This window comes from Macrotis lagotis, chromosome 3 (assembly GCF_037893015.1).
Source record: "Macrotis lagotis isolate mMagLag1 chromosome 3, bilby.v1.9.chrom.fasta, whole genome shotgun sequence".
NCBI lineage: Eukaryota > Metazoa > Chordata > Mammalia > Peramelemorphia > Peramelidae > Macrotis > Macrotis lagotis.
Window position 1 is genome coordinate 17743919 of NC_133660.1, and position 23068 is coordinate 17766986.

At 50.4% G+C, this 23068-nt stretch overlaps 1 protein-coding gene and 1 long non-coding RNA gene across 4 annotated transcripts in view; one reads left to right on the forward strand and one right to left on the reverse strand.

Annotated features, from left to right (window-relative positions):
* The window catches only part of MTUS1 (microtubule associated scaffold protein 1), a 126123-nt gene extending 108227 nt beyond the window's left edge, over positions 1 to 17896 (reverse strand). The window contains exon 1 of one of the 3 annotated variants that reach the window (XM_074228195.1): positions 17431 to 17896. The gene's annotated coding sequence lies outside the window, so the exon portion shown is untranslated. Of the gene's footprint in view, positions 1 to 4670; positions 4775 to 16856; positions 16925 to 17430 lie in introns of those variants that run through there. The other 2 variants (XM_074228193.1, XM_074228198.1) reach the window with 2 other exon arrangements.
* LOC141517322 (uncharacterized) lies at positions 12192 to 22385 on the forward strand. Its single transcript, XR_012476825.1, has 3 exons — positions 12192 to 12257; positions 14794 to 14904; positions 17961 to 22385. It is a non-coding gene; the product is annotated as an uncharacterized LOC141517322 (long non-coding RNA).
* The last annotated feature ends 683 nt before the right edge of the window (positions 22386 to 23068 follow it).

Consider the following 23068-nt stretch of genomic DNA (forward strand, 5'->3'; position numbering starts at 1 on the left):
GATCCTTAGCATCAAGCATGGTGTACACCCCGTGGGAGATGCTTAACAAGTTATTGATCGACTGATAGAGCCTGCAAGTGGCTCCCTCCCACCTCTCACCCTCCACTGGCTCCTGGCTGCCTATAATGGGGCAGAGACCATGGTGGTACATGGGCAGCCCATGGCCCAGCTCAGACAGAGCAGTTAAGGCAGCAGGAAGCAGCCCTGGGACATTGGGGAGCAACGGGCAGGTCCCTCAAGGCTCCCCATTGTCTTTCCCTTCTCCTTCCTTGCCTTCCAGCCCTGGCTGGCCCAAGCAGCCTCCACTAGGCAGAGCTGAAGAGCTCCCCACTGGATTGTCTGAGCAGAGGCTCTTGTGATGGATTCTAAGGTCTAGGATTCTGGAATCTGGTTCTCCTTGGAGGGACCGCAGAACATTAGTTCAGTATCCATCCACCCTCTTGGCATGGCTTGGAAGCCTTTATCTACCCCAGACTCTCAGGATACCCTCTATTCATCAGCAGATTTCAAAGTGACTAGAGAAAGGAAAGAGAATTCATGGACTTCAGCTCTCCAGGGACCATCCAGCTAGGAATGATGGGAAGTTCTCCAGCCTGAAACTTAAAGGACACAAGGAAAACATTCAGATGTCAAGGAAAATGGAAAACAGGGCTCTCTGAAGAGAGGGACGAGGAGGTAAAGAAATGGAAGAACAAACAGCAATTGTTTGGAGTCTTCCAGAGGAGGGAGGGGAGCTGCAAGGATGCGTCCAAACCTGGGACGGGTCAATAAGAGCAAAGCCAGGAGAGCTCAGGAAAACAAGGAGGAGGGGGAGGGGCTCTGCCATCCTCTCTCTTCATTTGATCCACCAACTCAGCTTTCATTCCCATATCTGGGCAGCTGGTTTCCAAGCCTAGCCGGCTCACTCCAATGACCTCCAGCTCCCTGATGGATATTTCGATCTCAGCCTGTCCACAGGTGAACTCTTCATCTTCCCACTCTACCCTGCCCACCAAAACCCTTCTCTCTAAAATAATGAGATATTAATAAATAAATATTTATAAAGTGCTTCCTACAGGCTGCTGTTATTCAGTCGGGTCCTACCCTTCATGACCCTGTGGACTATAGTGTCCATGGAGTTTTCTTAGCAAAGATCCTGGAGTGGTTGGCCATTTTCTTCTCCAGGGGATTAAGGCAAACAGAGGTGAAGTGACTTGCCCAGGGTCACTCAGTCAGATTTGAACTCAAGTCCTCCTGACTCCAGACCCAGTGCTCTATCCATTGAACCATCTAGCTTCCATGCTTGGTATACATTGTGTGTGTGTGTGTGTGTGTGTGTGTGTGTGTGTGTGTGTGAGAGAGAGAGAGAGAGAGAGATCAGATCTTCCCTTGGTTAGAGGGGCCTCATCCCCAACCCTGACCTTCATCCACCTGTGGATTTTTATTTATTTAAGGCAATGGAATTAAGAGTGACTTGCCCAAGGCCACACAGCTAGGCAATTATTCAGTGTCTGAGGCTGGATTTGAACTCAGCTCCTCCTGGCTCCAGGGCTGGTGCTCTATCCACTGCACCACCTCACTGCCCCCATTAAGAGTTTAATAAATATCCCCAGGTCTTGCCATTCACATCCATAACCTCCCTCATCTAGGTTCTGGTCTCTCCTCTGACTCTGCCCATCACCCAGGGGTTGGACTGTTGCAGCAGCCTCTCTGCCTCCAGCCTCTCCCCATCATCCTCTCCTTCACAGGGCACCCCAAACCATCTTTCTTTCTTTTTTTTAAAGGTTTTTGAAAGGCAAATGGGGTCAAGTGGCTTGCCCAAGGCCACACAGCTAGGTAATTAAGTGTCTGAGACCAGATTTGAACCCAGGTACTCCTGACTCCAGGGCTGGTGCTTTATCCACTGCACCACCTAGCTACCCCCCCCCCCAAAACCATTTTTCTAAGAAAGACACTTGGGGCAGCTAGGTAGCACAGTGGAGTCAGGAGGATCTGAATTCAAATCTGGCCTCAGACACTGAATAATATCCTAGCTGTGTGACCTTGGGCAAGTCACTTAACCCCATTGCCTTGCAAAATTAAAAAAAACCTTAGGGTCCCTGCCACTCCCCTATTCAAACAGCTTCAGGACTTCCTCCTGCCTCCAAGATCAAATTGCAACTCCACTGGTTGGAAACCAAAGCCCATCAGGATCTGCTTCCAACCTTCCTTCTCATTTCTAAACATTCTGAACCTATCTCCAAATACAATGAGCTTTCCCTAGGCTCCGTAGAACACAAGATGGGGATTGTACCTAACTTCTCTGAAGCCCAAGCTGTCTCATCGGCTGGACGCTCTTTCCAAGCTTCTTATGATTCCTAAATCATATATTATGTATTCTATTCTATTATAATATCATATATTACATATCAGTTCCCCATGGGCTCTGAGATGCAGCTCCACTGGTCACCTCATCTCCCATCTCCAGGCTTTTGCCCTAATTGCCCCACACCTGGAATGCTCTCCCTTCCAAGGGCCACCTGTCTTTCAAAGCTCAGTTCAAACCTTACCTACCCCATGAGGCCTCTGCCACTCACCCCACCCACCCCAGCGCCCTTTGGGAAAATTTGCAGTATTTATTTTGGACATGTAGGAAGGGAGGTTTACAGGAGGGATCAGTCCAATCAATCACCCCACCATAAGTGAAGTAAATCATCAGACCCTGTTCCAAGAGACCTTTACCAGGAGGTCAGTACAGCCTGTGGTGTGACTGAAAGAAAGCCTATGACTCAAAAGCACCAAACTGTGGGTCCTCCATAAACCAAGCCAGCATCTGGCAGCTGATAGGAGAACATCCTGGCTACCAAGCCCCAAGCCCTGAGAGACCATCATTTGGAGGACGCAACAGAAAAAGAGCTTTCTTTCCCACCTTTGACTAAGATGGCCTTGTGAACTTCAGACGGCCAGGGAATCTGGGCTTCTCTTTGTCATCCCAGAACTGACCCTGGTTGTCAGCAGTCCTAGCATCAGGAACTGAGGACCAAATAGATACACCAGGGACAAGGGACTTCAGACTCTCCAAGGATTCAACAGCCACGTCATGGCCAAAGGAAACATCCCGAGGCTCCACAGGGTAGAGAAAGGACTAAGAGCTAAAGACCATATTTATAAACACTCTTCATAAAGCTCAGTGTGGATGACCGGCTGATCTCAATGGACGATCACTGGGAGAAGCACCCACAGATTGGGGCTCACATAAGCATGGATAGATCAATAACCAATGGGAAGCCTAGAGAGAAACCATTGTGCTACTACTATTCTGAAAGTCCCAGAAGCATCATCTCAAGAAAAACCCAGAAACACATCAGAAGAGGTCCTGCCCCCCCCCATAGAAAATTTACACAGTAGAAAATTTACACAACCACACAAAAATATTATAGATTTTCCTCAAAACTGGAGTCAGGGGACACTTAAGTAACATTGGCAGTAGATTATTCATGAATTATCCAGATTGTGCCCACTCTACCACCCACCACAGAACTTGGGAGCAAAGTTAAATAATTTATTCATATCCAAAATGCAGGAGGTACCAGGCCAGTCCCAACTGGAGAGACCCAGAAAAAGGTTAACAGAGAGAAGAAAGTACTGAAGAAACCTGGAGACCAAAGTCCAATTCCCTTCTGAAGTGAATGAATGAATGAATGAACAGCATGTATTAAGTGCTTACTGTATATAAAGCACTATGTTAAGCTTTGAGGAGACAAACAAGGGGCTCCTCTCCTGACTACAGACAGCACCCAGAGGTTTTCCTTCATTCATGAAGACATTTAGGGAGAGAACGGTAAAATGACTCGTCTGTGGTTACCCAGACTAAGTGGCCGAGGCAGGATCGGAACTCTAGATGTCCTGGTCCCAAGAGCATGCTCTGCCTTCTTGGCCCCAGAATTCCGAACTCTGAACACAAGACCAGAAGCACCAGATAATCCAGTTTAGTTTTGGCACCAAGAAAAATAAAAAGTGTCTGGTGAGAGATGTGCAAAGGGGGATGGGGGTGGAGGAGGGAAGGGGTTCCCCCCTCAGTAGACGCCTTTGGCTGACAACCACATGATATCGGGCACCAAGGAGGGCATGCTTGGGGATAAACGGGATGGCTTCTGAAATATGGAAGAGGCAGGAAGCAAAGGAGCAGAGAATCTCGGTGACATGCCAGGCCAAATTCAATACTTTTTTAAAAATCTCCTTTTCTAGAGGGGCTGGAACGGGGCCAGAGGCAGAGGACTACTTCTAAAATGAACACCTTTCCCCCAATACAGTGTGGCCCAGCCTCAGCCCAGCCCAGCCCAGCCCCTGGGGGCTAGGGCTAGCCCGCTCCCCAGAGTTGCAACATGTCTTCAAAGTCCACTTGGCTGAAATGAAAGAAATTTTCCATTCCAACGGTGCCAAGGACACACTGTACACCCCAGGGAGAGCTGGTTCAGCTCCTCCTCCCTCAGCCACTGCTGTGTCCTCATCATCCTCCTCTTCCTCCTTCTCCTTCTCCTCTCCTCTTCTTCCTCCCTCTCCTCCTCCTCCTCTTCCCCCTTTTCCTCCTCCTGTTTCTCTTCATCCTTCTCCTCCTCCTCCTCCTCCTCCCCCTCTTTCTCTTTATCCTTCTCCCTCTCCTCTTCCTCCTCCCCACCCCCTGCTCCCCAAGAAAGGCCAGCTTCCTCTACCTGCTTCTTGGCAGAGATGCCCAGGTGGGGCTCTTCCTTGATGGGCCCAGTTCCTACTGAGAAGAGCCGCACTCAGCCACTCGTCACCAGCCCCTGGCCCACACCCCAGCTTCCGTCTGGCCAAAAGCAGAGCCTGGAAAAAGCCCGCCAGTCCTAAAGATAGCAGGCTGGACATTCCTGCTGACCTTTTACGGAGGCCACTCCACTTCCAAGGGGAGCAAGCAAGGCCTGGGGATGGAGGGAGGGGAATTCCTCCCAGTTCTAAGGGGCCCCTGGCTCCCCTTCTCTGCTCTTCTCGAGCCTGGGCTGCCTCCAGCTCCCCACCGTTCCAGGGTCTCCCTGCAGAGCAGGAAGAGGGGACGAGCAAGTCTAAAGGGACATTTGGAAGGCTCCTGAGGCCTCACTCAGCCCCGGACAGCAGCGAGGGAGGGGGTCTGGGGGCCTGGAAGTCTCCTCCGGTAGTGCTCACCTTAAAAGCCTGCTTTCCAGCCTAGCCGAGACAGAGAACAAGCCCCAACCCATCCCTCCCACCCTACCCCCCCTCCTCCTCCACTCAGGGCCCTATGGCTTGGCTTAGCGTCCTGGAGTTTCTTAGCTCAGTGATTAGTATACAGTCAGTGCTCAATAAAGGCTGGCTCATTTTTTCCTAAGTGAAGGATTTCCCCTCCTGTTCCATCAATAAGGGCAATGGTTCAATAAGCATTGATGGAGTGCCTATGGTATGCCCAGGATTGAGGCAGGAAAATCCCAGTAAGAGGACTCTGCTAATGTTCCTGCAGGTGAGTGGTAAAAGCAGAGAGATGGGAAATGACCAGACCCCAAAGACCAGGGGAACCCTGGGAACCAGGCTCTGGCCTTCAACCTTCTGCTCCTTGCCTGCTCCCTGCTATCACGAGGCAAGGTCTCCTGGCAGCAAGAAGACTGTAGGAGACCATCCATCCCCAGGATCCACCTCCAAATCTGACCATCTCAATGTGGGACTGATTGGGCCTCTACACCTGGACACTCCATGGGGTGCCCCAAGTGGCTGTCACACCCTACCTCAAAATACCCCTCCTCCAACATTCACCTAATCTTGTAAGGACTCAACCAAATTTCCGGCCAACAGGATGGCATCATCCTTGACTAATTTTTAAAATTTTATTTTTCAGGGTTCACAACAATCTCTTTTGTCTCACTCCCCCCCCCCACCTCCACATCCCTCACACCTAGGTGAGGTTCAGGTGTCTTTCACACCCTTCCCCAGGGCCAAGTTTAAGCCCTCATCACCTCTGTCCTAGCTGACCTCCCTGCCTCCAGTCAATACATCCTCCTGCTTGCCACCTCCCCTCTCTCTGGGCCAATCTTGCAACACAGCACTCTCCCCTAAAAAACTGGTCATTTCCCATCTCCCTGCCTTTGCAGAAGCCATCCCAGAAGCCAGTTCTAGAATCTCCAGCCTCCTAAGCTCTCCCTGACCCCTTCCTCACTGTAAATGGCCTCTCCCTCTTCAAATAAGTCTACTTTGGCTTCTCTGCCACCTGTAGTATCTCCACCTTAAAACACCCAGATCCAAACATTAGCTTCCCACCTGTCTCCTAAACTTCCCTCTCACTCCTTTGGGCTCCTAACCTAAGATCATCCTGGACTCCTCCCACTCACTCCCCACCAGGGCCAAGCTGGTGCCAAGGCTTGTCTAATTCACCTCGATGGCATCTCTCCCATACCCCCTTGTCTCCTCTGAGCCTGCCCCCAGCATGGTGCAGACCCCAATCCCTCACCTGGACTTGCTGTTGGGGAGCCTGCCTGCCTCAGTCTCTCCTCTCTCTGATCCATTCTCCCAATAGTCACTAAAGGCATTTACCTAAAATGAAAGTACAACCTGTCACCCTTCCTACACTCAAGAAACTCCAATAAAAATAACCATCATTGCTATTGCTATTATAATACCCTAGAGTTGGTGATCCTTTCCACACTATGACTTTCCCCATCAAGGATTCTCTAGTCTATGTTGCAGGGTGGTAAAAAAATGGAATGGAAATATTTGAGGACTTCGGCAGAAGCCTCAGATGACACAAAATTTAGAGACTTAGACTTGCATAAAATAGATGGAGAGTGAAGCTCAACATATTTTCATAATAACTCAAGACTTCTCCAGTATGAAAAATTTACAGAGATTTTCCTGATCACTGGGGCATTGTGCCCCTAACCCCTGCAATGTGGAAGGGACAGTGATACAGACCCTTTTAAACTTTGCAGAGGCCTTTACATAGAGCTCCTGACTACCTCTAGGACCAAGGGGAACTCTTGGGTTATATTTAAAGTCCTCTGGCCTCTGGCCCAGTCTATCTGGAGGCCTCCAACTTTGCCTCCACTCTGGCCTTCCTGCTGCTGCTCACCCTTAGCCCTCCATCTCCCATCTCCACCCTTTTGTCCACCAACCCTCACACCTGCTGTACACTCTCTTCTCACCATCTGATGCTTGGAATCCCTAGGTTCCTTCACTGCTGGGAATTCACTTCTCAATGGCAGCCTTTCCCAAAAACCCTTGTTCCCCCACCCCACCCCCAGCTGCTCTACCCAGCCTGCTCCCATAATACCTTTGGATTTATCCAGGTTAGAGCTACTCCCTATGGTGGTGAGAGAGAAAAAGAGCTGGCCTCAGGTGAAAGTCCTTCCTTGGACTCATCAAGACTGCATACATGTGACTTCTTAGTGCTCAAGAGAGTTCTAGAAGACTCTACGTAGGAGGAAAGATGCCAAACTGCATTGGCAGAGGGAATGTCCTTGCCTACACCGATGGTCCCTAACCCTTTGGATGTACCTGCCATCTTCATGAGAGAACGGAAACTCTTTGAGGGCAGGGTTGGCCTATGTTTGTTCTTGCATCAGTAGGCCTGGCACACACAACAGGCTTTGGATTGACTTAGAGTAAGAGGTGATCATCCCTACCAAGTCCTCCCCCAGAAGAGATAGGACCCAAGACCAGAGGTGAGGAGATATGTCCAAGGCCACTCAAGAAGTAGCATAGGCAAAGTCTCAACCCATCGTGGCTAATCCAAAAGAGGCCAGCATTGGGAGAAGATATGGAGGTCTACTGGACCCTGGACAGGCCCTCCGTCATTTGCCCAAAGGCTTCAGGTCTTTCAGACATACCACTTTCTCTGCAGTAGATACTGTTCTGTGCCAAAGCGGGCATGAGAATTCTCCAGATGAAACTGGAGAAATGGCAGACTCAAGGGAAGACTCGTTTGGGGGCGTTGTTTTGTGTGACTATACCTTGTGTAACAGAGGATTTTGTTTTCCTTTCTGTCTCAATGAGGGCATTAATTACCTACAGATAATTAATTTTCCAAGATTCTGGCCTTGAGAGTCCTCCTTTGCTCCTTATCCTACTGGCCACCCTTCATGCTATGCCAAGTCCTAATGCAAGCCTTGTTCTTCTCCATTCCCACTCCTGCCAGCTGCCCTCTCCTCCTGGATTTTCTCTCCTTGTCTGCCCTCACTCCTCAGACACATTGGCTAATGACCCTATCATCTCTGCCTGCCCCTTTGGTGGTTAATCCCAAGGCTCCCATCCTGGACCTGCTCCTCTCTCAAGACTGCCATTTAGCACCTCTATCAGCAACCACAGGCTTCACAGTCGCCTCTAGGCCTATACCTCCAGACCTCCATATTCAGTTCCTGTCTCCACCCTGATCAGCTATTAGGTGGAAGTCTTCTCAACTCCTCCTTTATCCTTCCCCTCCAACTCCTTCTAGTCTCCCAGGCTATAACCTCAAGGTCAGTTTTAGTGCCTCACTCTCCCTCAATGCCTAGCAAATCAATGTTAGCATCATCTTGACTCAACCTCCCTCAATGACTTTCAACTTCCCCACCTACATAGTCCTCACCTTAGGATTAGACTATTGCACCAGTCTGGAATGGGTCTCAAGTCTTGCTACACTCTCTCCCTGCCCTCCAACCCTCCCCTCTAAACTCCCTGTTTCCAGAAACAACCCATTTCCATAAACCCCTTTCTCCTCTCCTCCTCCCATGGCAGCCTTTCCCAACCTTCTTTGATGTTCCCCAGTCCCCTACAGTACCCCCTTTTTCCACCCTCTGAGTCAAGGACATTGTTTCTCACTTTCCCTCCCCAAAATAAGACAACTTGACATGAGTTGCCTCTTATCCTCTTCTCCACATCTCACTCTCCTCATCCCAACTTTCTTCTCCCTTTCGTCCATCTCCACCAGATTTTCTTCACCAAGGTCAATCCCTCAACACATACCCTTAGTCCCATTCACAATGTTTCTTCCATCATCCCCTCTCACTCTTCAAACCTTTTAATATTGACTGGTTCCTTCCCTATTACCTTCAAAGATGGGAGGTTCAGTGGTGAGAGGGCTGGGCCTGGAGTCAGGAAGACTCATCTTCTTGAGTTGAAATCCAATCTCAGGAGACCCTGGGCAAATCATTTAACCCTGTTGATCTCAGTTTCCTCATCTCTAAAATGAGCTACAGAAAGAAACAGAAAACCACTCCAATATCTCTGCTAAGAAAATGCCAGGGGCAACTGGCACAGTGGATAAAGCACCAACCCTGGAGTCAGGAAGACCCGCATTCAAATCCAACCTCAGATACTTAATAATTGTCTAGCTGTGTGTCCTTGGGCAAGTCACTTAACCCCATTGCCTTAAATAAATAAAATTAAAAAAATAAAATAAAACCCCAAATAGGGTCACAAGGAATTACATACAACTGAATTATAACAATACAACTTCAAGGATGCCCACATCTCCCTCATCCTTCAAAAAAATCTAAAACTCTGGCTAGCCTTCTATATTTCTCCTCTTTTTGGCCTTCTCTGCCAAACTTACAGAGGAAAAAAAAAGTTTGTCCATTATTGCTATAGCACATTCGACTATCTGCAATCAATCTGGCTTCCAATCTCATTTAACAGAAGCTCCTTCTCCTTTTCAAATGGGTTGGTTTTCTCATTCCTCATCCTTCTCTACCCTTCTGTGGCATCTAAAGCTCTTGATTGGCCTCTCCTCCTCCATCCATTCTCCTCTTGGAGTTTTCATGACATGATTTTCTCCGGTCCTCCTTCCTGCCTCTCTTGACTGTTCCTTCTCAGTCTCCCATGCCAACTCATCACCATCACCAGGCTCCTCTTCCCTTCTTCTTCTCCATTCTCTCAGTTACTGCTACATCATTAATTTAATTCTCTTTAGGTAGAGGATGCATAATTCTATCTCTCTAACTCCAGGCTCCATCCTAAGACTTGATCACCAGTTAACTAGTGGACATTTCAAGGGGACTATTCCTGAGTCATCTCAAATTTAACATCCCCCAGAGGTTATAGAACTTATTCTATCTTTTATCCCAAACCCTGCCTCTTTCCAGACTTTTCCATATCTGTTGAAGACACCATCATTTTCCTTGCATATAGCCAGTATCTTTAGATCCTTTCTCCCTCTCTCCTCACATACATCTAACTTTGTGAGAGGGATGTGACCCCTGAGTGACTAAGAGATTTCTGGAAGCCCACAGGGAAGAAAAGAAGACACAGGATTTGACTGGAAAAGGGGAGGCCCCAAAAACCACTGGGGAGAGGGAACCCCAACATGGCCCTCCATTCCCAGAAACTTTGAAGAGCCAGACTCTCTAGTGACATAGTTCTCTCCCCAGCAGAGCTGAGATTCCATCTTGCTAACTAAGGGCTTTCTATGACTCAAACTAATCTGTATGACTTCCCCAATTACTGTTTTACTACTGGCTTTGGTAAATAAGCTTATTCACAACCTGTGATTGTCTTTATGTAATAAGTCTTTGGTGGGAGGAGAACAAAAGACCGCTGAGATTGAGTTGGAACTCCCCTTGGGAATAGAACTTGGGAAAAGAACTACTTTCTCCCAGGAAGACCACACTGGGTGGATCCCCAATGGCAAAACTAGGGGGAGGACATGGGTGGAGAGTCTCATGAATAGGCTGTGACCTACATCACTCACTGTGAGGAAGTCACACCAAGGGATCACAGGTCATCTGGTCTATGAGTCAAAACAGCTGTGTCTGAGTCCCAAATCAACCACTCACTTCCAGTCTGACCATGGAAAAGTTCCTTTACCTCTCAGGACCTCAGTTCTCCATCTGTTGGATGAGGGGAATTGGACTCTGCATACTTCCTTGGTCTCAGTTTCCCAATCTGGGACATGGAGGTTTGGACTAAATAGTGATGGTGGGCCCTCCTAGCTCTACAAGGCCTGCGGACACATGATCCCTGATATCCCTTCCAGCAACTTATGACTAAAGGTTGACCACTGGTTCAGCAAGTGGAGTCCTAAGTAGGCATCCAGTCATTGCTAATGATTTAGGCACCACTCACACCCACAACCCAAGGGGTTTCAGACACAGTCTGAATGGAGAATGGCCTCCTCAGGGGACCCTGAGGGATGTCTCTGACCATTTCTCCTCACTCCCTCCACATCCAGCCCCTGTTCAGTTCTCAGGTCTCACCCAATCTATTACACACTCAGGCAGCCCACCCAGGAAGGGGGCCCAGTCCAGAACCTTGGTTATAGTCACTCGGCACTGGCTTTGGGAACAGACTCAGTCCAGACCCCCAGGGGATGCCTACTTCTCACCCATGTCACAGACCCCCAACATTTCAGTCTGTTTACCATCCCCCTAATTAGAAGGAGCACCATCCGCCCTGTTTCTATTTCTTACCCTGAGAGCTAAACAGTTGGAGGGAGTGGTACAACCAAGGGGCAGGTTCTGGTGACCTCCCCCTTTAGAAGCAAAGCCCCTTGAGGATAGGCACCATGGTCCTGCCTCCTAGGCATCCCCAACTGAGTGGATGGCATACAGTAGGAGTCTAATAAATGCTCACTGACTAATCATTGGTTTCTATCTTGAATGTGGTGGCCAGCAAACAGAAGACTCAATACTTGGATTTATAAATGCCCTGACCAGGGGCAGCTAGGTGGCGCAGTGGGTAGAGCATTATCCTGGAGTCAGGGGGACCTGAGTTCAAATGTAATCTCAGCACTTAATAATTACCTAGCTGTGTGATTGTGGGCAAGTCACTTAACCCCATTGCCTTGCAAAAAGTGATAGATATATAAATGCCCTGACCACAGTACCCAAGGGAAGGCACCATCGTGCCCTCCCTCCCCAGTCCCCCAGTCATGCCACACTCATGAGGCCTGTGGATCAGCCCTCTGAAAAAGCAGGCACGGAAGCAGGTCCCACTTTTCCCCACTGACAGGGAAGTGATTCTCTGGGGTTAAATAGTTTCAGGGCTCCTGGAGGTTCAAGATCGGGTTACCATCCAACAGGTGGCTGGGACCCACAATGGCAAGAGGCGCTGCCTCAGGAGGAGCTGGCAGCAAGGCCCTGTCCCTGCCTCAGCAGGAAGCTGCCACAAGCTTCAGGCTCTGCCTGGCCAGGGTTGGCTTTGGGGCCATATTTTGGACTTTGGAAGATCACCTTGGCAGATCACCCAATTACACACAAAAAGTTAAACATTAATTTTCTTTTTTAAAAAACCCCACAAACCTCTACTTTCCCGTGGTTACAAATCCTGCTTAAGGAGGAAGAAGCTCTTTCAGGGTCTTCACAGAGGTGGGTATTCTCCCTGCCTTCTCAGAAGGTCGCCCTCTCTTCCTAGCTCCACCAGCCCCCCAGGAAGCCTCTGCTTAGAGGAGGCCCTCCACCCGCACGTCAAGGCCACCCAGACTGCGTCACGGGTGCAGGTTATGCGGGCAGGGATTTGGATCATAACCCTTCCCCTTTCCGAGTGCCAAGAAATTTCTGGTCTAAGTTGTCCCTTCTTTGCTCAAGGAGACTCAACCTAACCCATTAACAAGCAAACCTTCCAGGGCCAAACACAGAGAGCATTGGAATTGGGGTCAGAGAGGCAGAGCTAAAATGGCAGAATGGAGGCTGGAATAGGGGTCAGGAAGTCCTCAGGCACTGACTATGACTGAGCATGTCAATGCCCTCCCCATACCTCAGTTTCCCCAGCTGTCAAATGGGGACCTGATGGTCTCTCAGGTATTAGCCAGCTCTAGACCTAGACCCCTTTGTTCAAAAGGGAATGTACTTACTAGATGGCTTTCTGTCAAAGGGGGATGGGAAGGAAGGGGGGGGGAAGGGAGGGAGGGAGAAAAATGTAAAACTCAAAACCCTGCAAAAAAATGACTGGTGAAACCTACTGTTATATGCACTTAGAAAAATAAATTTTAAAATCTCTTCAAAAGGCAATGTGCACACCTGTTTAAAGTGAGAACATTTCTGTTTCTAACTCACTTGGCAAACAAAGTTAGGCTAGGATTTATCAGGGAGTCACCAAAGAGGTCAGTGCTCTCATCCATGCCTGGACACAGTAGAGGGGGCAGACAACACTAAACCAGGAAAGTCTACTGTGCTGTAGATGGCTCACCACAGTCAGGATGAACAGGACCAATCTAAGGAGAAACTGGAAGGGAAGACCAAGCCTCAGGAGCACAAGATGGGGGAGGCGCAATGGGGTGGCAGCCTCTCTAACAAAGATCTGGAAGTCTCAGTGGATCACAAGCCCGTGGAGTCAACCATAATATGCAAGGGAGGGAAAAGCTGACAGGACTTGGGACCGCTTTAAAAGAGATCTGAGGCTCAGGATAAAGCCAGAGATTAGACTCTGGGCAGATCATACCTGGAGGGCCCACATTTTGGGGAGGGTGGGGTCAAGCAGGACAGGGAGGGGTCAGAAGCCAGGACCTGAAATGAATTTAAATGGCCTAAAATAAACTAAAGATGCTTAGCCTAGAGGAGAAATGACTGGGGGAGGAGGGAAGGAGACTGGGGGCCATTAGACCCTCCCTCAAAGCACTCCTTCCCTTCCAGTCATTTCCTGGGTTCTCCATTATCCAATCAGAGATGCACCAGTTGCTGCCTAAGATCCTTTCTAATTCCCAATTCCATGAGCTGAGTCTGAAGTCAGGAAGACCTGAATTCAAATCCTGACTCAGACACTTAATAAGTTGTGTGACCTTGAGCAAGTCACTTCACCTCTGTCTACCTCAATTTCCTCATCTGTAAACTAGACATAATATAGTACCTATCTGCAGGTTGTGGTAAGGTCTGATTGACAAATTTGTAAAGCATTTACTTAGCACAGTATCTGACATGCAGCAGGCAATTAATAGATACCTATTTCCTTTCCCTTCCTCCCATATATGAATACAAATTGCTAGTTGTTTTCTTGTTTGGAAAGGGGCTGGGAAAGAGCCCAATCACTGGAACCAGAGGCACTGATGGCTATTAAAAGTCAAGAGGAGGGGCAGCTAGGTGGTGCAGTGGATAGAGCACCAGCCCTGAAGTCAGGAGTATTTGAGTTCAAATCTGACCTCAGACACTTAATAATTGTCTAGCTGTGTGATCTTGGGCAAGTCACTCAATCCCATTGCCTTCAATAAATTAATAAAAAATTTTAAGTCAAGAGGAAAGGGGCAAGTAGAATCAACAGGTGCCTCTGAGCTCAGTTTCTTCAACTATACAATGAAAGGGTTGGAATCCAGAGACTCCAAGTTCCCTCTAGCTCTAGAAATTTATCTGTGACCTTGTCATTGGCCTCAGTTTCTTTATCTGTAACATGAGGTGGCCAGACTAGATGACCTCTAAGGTTTCTTCTCCTTCCACTTCTAAATCTATGGCCCAGTATTTGTCATTGAACAAGCCAGACCCCGACCCTAGTCATCCCCTATAAAATAAGGGGTTGGTCTCAGAAGTCTGTCTCAGTTCCAGATTGGAGATTGAGCCCCAGTGGAACCTCAGTTTCTTCCCAGAGCTCCCAGTTTTTGGACTCCTTCCCCATCTCTGTCATTCATGGACCTCACCTCCACTTTTCCTCACCTGGCTTTCTATTGGCTCTACTGTGTATCAGAGAGTGGAGCTATGTCTTAGTATTCTCTGGCCAATTGGACTAGCTGGAGGCCCAAAGTGGGGCTTGCCTCCAGCCCTGGACTGTGTACTGAATGAAGGAGAATTAGTCTGAGCAGAGGAGACCTACTGAGAAAGGAGTCAAGTAGGGCTTGGTTATCAGCCTGAAGGAAAAGATAAGAAGCTGCTGGTGGTAGGTGAAACATTCCCCTGCTCATCCTCTTTATCTCCTCCACAGGTTTCCCAAGGACACTGGGGGCTGCCATACTCCTCACCAGGAAACAAAGTCCACCAGGCTGAGCTTCTCAACCCTGGCCCAGTTTAAAAAGTCTCTGCTTTTCTAACCAAGGTAGGCTCCATGGAATTTGTACAGCCTTCAAGGCCTCAGGGCCCTCTCTACTGTCCCTCTACAGCAGGCTAGATCTCAGGGAGGAAAAAATTCAGGGCCAAAAAAGTCAGTCTTATTGTGAGTCATAAAATGGCCAGAGAGAGAGAGGAGAACTCTCAGAAGACAAGCCATGGGGCTGAACTGGTTGTTCCCATGGAACTATAAAACTTTACATGGCTCAGAATGTCCCTGGATGTTCAGAATAATGGTAATAAATGTCTTGCCCCATGGCCATGGAGGCCTCCCCAAGTCCTTGGAGGGTATGCAGTCCTCTACTGTCATCTTCATAGGGACAGAGGAATACTCCTAGTCAGTTATTCATCTACGGAATGGGAAAACTGAGGCTCCAGAGGATTCCCATAAATCAGTAAATGCAACAACTTGCATGTCCCCTAGCAAAGTGTTTCCATACAGTCTCTGGTCTACCAAGATTTGTAGAAAAGGAATGAATAGATGCTTTTTAGGAGGAGTTTGAGGAGGAGGTGAGGGGATCTCTGCTTCAGTGGAGAGAGCAACCATCTGAAGGAGGATCAGAGTCCATTTGATCTTCCTAGATAGAAAAGTCAGTTTTAACCAGCCCCCAACACCCTAAGGCTCAGTTCTGGAGAGGCCTTATTGTTTCTAGCCAGGTCTTCAAAGCCACACCCTCGCTCTGTCTCTCCCAAGCCAGGACTCCCAGGATGGGGCAACAGGAGAAAGTCACTGATGGCTAGAAAAAGGCAGGAGGAAAGGGGCATTCTCAGGGCTCCAAGGATTTCTGTCAAATCCTCTGGGCCTCAGGGTGGTCAGATGGTCAATGGTCGCAGACCTGGGCCCACTCTGGGCCAGAGTGAAGGGGATCTAGGCTAGGCACAACCGAGGCCAGGCCCTAGCTTTATAGGCGGCTACTGACTGGGCCAGGTGGTGGGCCTGGTGGCTGGCACACTGTGCCTGTTCACACTTTGAGCTTGGGAAGAGAAGCATCAAGAGCCGAACGCTGGATAGGGGGGAACACGAGGGGGGGGCACCAAGATTTGCAAAGCACTGCTCCAATGAGAGCCCTCTCCAGAGCCCATAGACCACATGGTTAGATTTGAACTCGGGTCCCGGGCATCCGTGGTGCCTTAGCAGATGCACTTCTAGACAGGGGACTTCAGAGACCTAAAAGCTATTCCCCAAAATTTGTGGGATAGAAAGGCCTTCGTTAAAGGGGGTGAGACCGCCAGAGTGTCCAGATTCTAGCCTGAGACCCTTTCTGGCTGGAGGATCCTGGGGGAATGGCTTGGTCTCCCTTTGCCTCAGTGTCCCCATATGTAAAATGGGGATCCTAGCTGGGTGGGAGAGGAGGGGCCCTGAAGGCATTGGGTGAGCTCTCCCCAGGGCTGAAGGCCGGCCAGCCCGGGGCAGAGGGGCTGCTACACTGAAGGGAGATGCTCCCATTTTGCAAACGCAGAAACTGAGCCAGGAGCAGGGCCAGGCCCGGCCCATGCCCATCCCGGCCCCCAGGCTGCCGGCTCCCGCTTTGGAATTCAGGGGCTGTGTGACCAGGAGCCCAAGGAGGGAGCCCCACGGCAGGGACCGGGCAGGGCCCTGGACAGCTGGGTAAACGGAGGCAGGGCGGAAAGCCACGGTCCCCCTGGTGGCGACGCGCCCAGGGGAAGGTGCCCCTCTCCCCCCCACCCCGGCGCGCCCCCACATCCGCGGCCGGAACCCCGGGCCCAGCGACCGGAGCCGCTGCGCGTCCAAAACCGGGCCACAGGGGCCCGGGCCGCCCCCTCCCCCCAGGGCCCCCCCGGGCCCGGCCCTACCTGGGGTCCGCCGGGCCGCCCCCCCCCCCCGGGCCTGCCCTACCTGGGGTCCGCCGGGCCGCCCCCCCAGGGCCTGCCCTACCTGGGGTCCGCCGGGCCGCCCCCCCCCCCCCGGGCCTGCCCTACCTGGGGTCAGCCGGGCCGCTGCTCCTGCGAAGATCCCAAAGCGTGCAGCGGCTCGGGCCGGCCGGGGCGCCGCCCTCGGCGGGGGGTCACTGGGGCCGCACCTGGGCGGCCGCCCCGCCCCGCCCCGCCCCCGCCCTGCCCCGCGGGGCTCCCGGGGCCCCGGGCCCTTCCTCCGCGGTCGCGGCGCCTGCCGGACCCTCGTGGCCCAGAGCGTGGCCCAGAGCGGCCCCGGTGGCCCGGGACGCGGCAGATTGGGGGGCGTCGCTGGGGGTCCCGAGCCGGGGGCCGCAGCGCGGTGCTCCGGGTGCCGTGGGGCAGGGCCGGCCCCGGACTGCCCAGCTGCGCCCCCCGCGCCTCCTGCCTTCCAGCCGGGCCGGGCCGGCCCTGGGGCCCTGACCCTCAGGTAACCCCGAGCGAAGAGCCGGCCCAGCCCTTCCACCCGGCCGCCAGGAACCTGTCTGACTTCATTTTTTCTAGAAGACACAATGCGGGGGGGACCCCAGTCCGAGGGAGGGCTGCAGGGATCTTCCGCTCGGGCTTCCCTCCCCGGCTGCCCCCAGGAAGCCCCCCTTACCTTGGGCGCCTCAACAGTCACCGGAGGCTGATTTAGGCAAAGTCAGGAGGCCACGGCCTCCTCATTGAACAGCTGAGGAAACTGAGGCCCAGATCACCAGGACATTTGTCCGAGGTCTCCCAGATGATAAGCGGCCAGGCCGAGATTTGACCCTCCTACAGCTTGCATTCACTCGTCGCCTCAATAGCCTTGGACAAGGTCCACTTCCCTAAGTGGACACTAGACTGAACCATCTGTAGTGCCATGATATCCCAGCTAGAGCTGGGAAAGGTCGCACAGCCCTCCAGCCCAACTCTCCCATTTTCCGGATGGGGAAACTGAGGCCCCGGGCTAAACAGACTTATCCAAGGTCACACTGCTGGCACCATCAGTTCCAGCCAGGCTGCCGGCTCCTGGGCTCCCAGGTGCCATCAGCCCCCTTGGCTCAGGGCGTCCTTGGACTTGTCACTGATCTCTTGGACCTTTCCTCTCTCTCTCTCTCTCTCTCTCTCTCTCTCTCTCTCTCTCTCTCTCTTGTTTTCCTTTGACAGGAGATGAGGATTACCCACAGCCACGTGGCTATTAGGCCTCCTTACCACAGACCTGAGTCACCCATCCCCTGGCATCTGCTGGCATCTCCCTGCCCCACTGGCATTTAGGTATTGCATAACCCTGGCCAGCAACATTCTCCAGGCTGGGGGCTCCTTCCTGGCTAGAATGAGAGCTCCATGAGGGCAGGCCCCTGGCTTCCCCTCCACTTGCTCACTGAAGAACAGCATCCGACTTGGTAAGCCTGAATGGGCTGGCTCTGATAGGTGAGGGGCAGCGGAAGAGGAACCATGGGGGATGCTCCCCAGCCACCTCTCCTTCTTCAGGAGTGCCAAGGCTCCAAAGCACTGTCCTAGCAAGGGGAAGTCACCCTTTGCCTCCAATACCAGGCCAACCTTGTTTCAGAAATCTTGATGGGAGAATCAAAATGCTAGAACACAGGATCCCCTGTGAACAAGACAGGGAACAAAATCAGGGGGCCTACTCTCCTAAAAGTAGAGTAGGCCTTGGGGGCCACTATCACAAGCCACTTCTAGGCAGGATGGCAACACAGGGGCATGTTTGTGACATATGCCTTCCATTTCTGTCACCCTCACCCTCCAGACCAAGAAGGGGGAACATTTGATCTGGTCAGTCAACAAGCTGACCATAGGCCCATCCTCTTAAAAAGAAGGCCCTCTGGGGACAGCTAGGTGGCACAGTGGATAGAGCACCAGCCCTGGAGTCAGGAGGACCTGAGTTCAAATCCTGTCTCAGACACTTAATAATTACCTAGCTGTGTGACCTTGGGCAAGTCACTTAACCCTGTTGCCTTGCAAAAAAAACAAAAGAAGGCCCTCTGGCTTTGCTAACTGGTCCTCTAGGGAAATGCCAGCCTGGGGCATCTGACATTTTAGGCTAAAGAAAACAACCAAAAGTATCATCCTTTGAGGGCAGTGACTCATATCTGGCTGGGTCAGAGGCCTGTGGCGGAGGAAGGGTTTGCTCCTATTAGAAACTTTTCCTCTACAAGAGGCATGTTTGTTGGGAATAGGTGTCCACAGCTGCTGGCTGGGGGCATCCCTCCTGTGACTAATCCAAGCATGACCATCCTTAGTCTTAGTCATGCTCTGGGAGAGTCTTTCCTGGAGATTCCAATGCCAAGTGGACTGTTTCCAGGTAAACTGAGTCCAGCAGGAAGGATATTGTCCGTTGATGAGACCTAAGCCTAGCATTCATTCCCAGCTCTCACATTTCCCACTGAACTAGAGACAGCTATGGGTCAGAGTGGGTAGAGTGCCAGACTTGGAGGTGGAAAGGTCCAGATTGTAACTCCCGGGGCAGCAAGGTGGCACAGTGGCCCTGAAGGACTTGAGTTCAAATCTGACCTCAGACAATAATTACCTAGCTGGGTAACCTTGGGCAAGTCACTTAACCCCATTGCCTTGTAAAAATAAAAACAAAACCAAATCTAACCTCTTACACCTGACAACCATGTGACCCTGGGCAAGTCACTTAGATTGTCTGACTCAGTTTCCTCAAATGGGCATAACACCTGCCTCCCAAGTTTGCTGTGACAATACACTTAGCCCAACACCTAGCATACTGTGAGTGGTTAATAAAGAAAGAAGGGTCTTGCACCCTGGCCTCATCCAGTATTCTGGGCCCCTCCTTCAGAGAGGTGGACACAAGGAGGGAGCCAGTGGGGGTGGCCTAGTCGTTACCCTTGATTTTGCCCTTTGGACCCCAATGCCCTCTTTTCCCAAGGATTACTTTTGTCAGCGGACCTAAAGTTGACTTTATATCTCATTCTTAACATTTAGGAAATGGAGGCAGGGCTTCTCTTGGTGCTGGTGAGACTGGACTTCAGGGTGAAAAGAGCTCCCAGGGCCTCTAAGGGTGGGACTAATCGTCCCTCAATGTCATCTCTGAAGGACTAGGCCTGATCACCCCAAAGCCTGGGTCTGAGCCTCAGGGGTAGGATGGGAAGGAGAAGGTGGTCTGATGCTCTCCTGCCTCAAGCAGACTGTACCTGGCCTCAGTTAGAGTGGGGAAGCATCCAGCCTGTGACTTGCATGGGGTAAAGAGCCCTCTCTCTCAGCATAGCACACGTGGGGGCTCAGAGGAGCCTGAGGGCAGTGAGAGGTGAGGTCAAAGGAGTAGATGATGCAGTCAGGCCCCTACACTGACCAGGACCTTTCACCGTGGGGCCTGGGATAGGGTTCTGCACCCCAGTGAGCAGCCTGGATCTGGGTCCCTGACTCCAGGGCGAGCTCAACCCTAAAAGAGCAGACTGCTTGTATCTAGCCCTCTTGGACCTACATTCTGGTGCACCCACACCTGCACACTTCTCACCTCCCCATTCCCATCCCTGGGCCCCTAGCCCTCCCTTCCCCACCCTGGCTAAATCCCTGGTACAAGCACTACCAGCTGGCCCCACAGACAGCCCCCCACCCCAGACCACCCTGAAGTTGACATACCTTCCCCACAAAGCAGCATGAGACAGTAGACACAACTGGAAGGTTCTGGGTTCCAATGCCACCTCAGGTCCTTCCCAAGCTGTAAGAGCCTAGACATGTCACCTCTCTGAGTCACTCAGATAGACGGACAGATAAATAGGCAGACAGATATATAGATACATAGATTAGATAGAGAGAGAGAGAGAGAGAGAGAGAGAGAGAGAGAGAGAGAGCTAGATAGATGATAGAAAGGAAGAAAAGCAAAGGAAAGAAAGAAAAAGAAACAAACAAACAAAGAAAAAGAGAGAAAGAGATGGATGATATAAACGTCAGCTCTAATTAAGTGGCTAGATCACCTGGCTCCCTGCTCTGCTCATTTTAGTCATTCACAACATCAAACCCAGGTGACATTATAGATAGATTCATAATATAACAGAGACCTCACCAGAGCACGGTGGGCAGGCCCCTTCATCCTCTGAGCTTCAGTCTGTTAAACCAGAGGATCTTGGATGAGATGGCCTGAGATCCCTTCCAGCTAGTCAAAATATGATCCACACCATTTTTCAGTCTTTCCCCTCAAGAGCCAGGGTGATTAAACCGAGGGAGTGCTGACTCTGGTTTGGGAAGATCTGGGTTCAAATCAGTTCAAATCCCTCTTCCGATGATGATCTGAGTTACCTTGGGCAGGTCACTTGAAACTCAGTTTCCTTCTCTGTAACATGAAGGAGGTGGATTCGAAGACCTCTGAAATCCCTCTCAGCTGGAGAACAAGGTCCAGTGATCAGTCTTGACCCCAGAGATGTTTGCAGGAAATGTAATGATGTCAGAGTAACTGGGTCTCACATAGACATGCTCCCTGGCAACGGTCAGCTCCAGGACTTAGACTTCTTTCTCTAGAGGCCCAGCAGAGGACGGAATCACAGAGAATAGACCTAGCATCATAGTCTGAGATTTGGAAGGTCCCTTAGAAGTTGCAGGATGCATTTCATAAGTGAGGAAATTGAGATTCCCAGGGTGGCAATGGCCTGCCCAAGATCCTATTGTTTGCAAGTATCTGGGGTGGAATTTGAACCCAGATCCTCTGACACTAGATCTAGGGCACTTTCCCACGGTCTTTTATAACAAAGCATGGAGGCACTTCAGAAGAGCAGCCTCTCAGGAGATAGACTTCCAAGGTTTCACCATTAGACTAATTACCATTCACTTGATACACCATGTAACTGAATCCCTTGCCTTGCCTGAGTTCCCGGGACCATTATTCCCATCCCGAATGTTGGTCTGTCTGTCATCAAATATTCATCTTCTCCGACATTTTCTGAAGGGTGAATGAATGCAGCTCCCCAGGCCCTGCCAGTTGCCGGGCAGCTCACATGTCCTGGTAAGGAGAACTCTATGCTCCCGTTCCCTCCCGCAACATCCAAGGTGGGCCAAGATTCAGTTGGGAAATCTGTTCTTGGGCTATTCCTTCTCCTAAAGATAAAAACAGAAGGGATGAGAGCTGGACCAGGCCTTGAAGCCTTTGAATTCATAGTCCCCGAATGGTCAAAGCACCTAATAGACCATCAAGTCCAGTTGGGGAACTCAGTGTGAGAGGACAGGCCAGGGATCCAGCCACAGACCAATGGGGGTCAGTCCCTTCTTTGAATCCTCAGGGTTTAATACAGAGGCACCGTTGGAGCTTAATTGATACATATTGATTGATTAATAGATTGAGGAAACAAACCTACAAGTCCTGCAGACTGTTCCACTATGAGTGGCCCCTCCAATGCCCAGCTCTCCTGTGTAACACTTTGTGCAGGCCCCCAGCACCCTTTCTGATTGCCCCTGGGTCACCCTCTAAGACATCTCCAGAGGCACTGATGATCCCTGGAAGCCTGATGACATCCCAAGAAGAAGATGCAAGTCACAGAGTTAATATTTTTTTTAATTGAAGATAGTAAACTTTTTAAAATTTATTTTTAATTAAAGATATTATTTGAGTTTTATATTTTTCCCCCATCTTACTTCCCTCCCCCACCCCACCCCCCACAGAAAGCAATCTGTCAGTCTTTACTTTGTTTCCATGTTGTACCTTGATCCAAATTGGATGTGATGAGAGAGAAATCATATCCTTAAAGAAGAGACAAGAAGTCTAAGAGGTAACAAGATCAGACAATAAAATATCTGGTTTTTTTCCTAAATTAAAGGAAATAGTCCTTAAATTTTGTTCAAACTCCATATCTCCTTATCTGGATACAGATGGCACTCTCCTTTGCAGACAGCCCCAAATTGCTCCCGATTGTTGCACTGATGGAATGAGCAAGTCCTTCAAGGTTGAGCATCACTCCCATGTTGCTGTTAGGGTGTACAGTGTTTTTCTGAATCTGCTCATCTCGCTCAGCATCAATTCATGCAAATCCCTCCAGGTTTCCCTGAAATCCTGTCCCTCCTGGTTTCTAATAGAACAATAGTGTTCCATGACATACATATACCACAGTTTGCTAAGCCATTCCCCAATTGAAGGACATTTGCTTGATTTCCAATACTTTGCCACCACAAACAGGGCTGCTATAAATATATTAGTACAAGTAATGTTTTTGCCCTTTCTCATCATCTCTTCAGGATATAGACCCAGTAGTGGTATTGCTGGGTCAAAGGGTATGCACATTTTTTGTTGCCCTTTGGGCATAGTT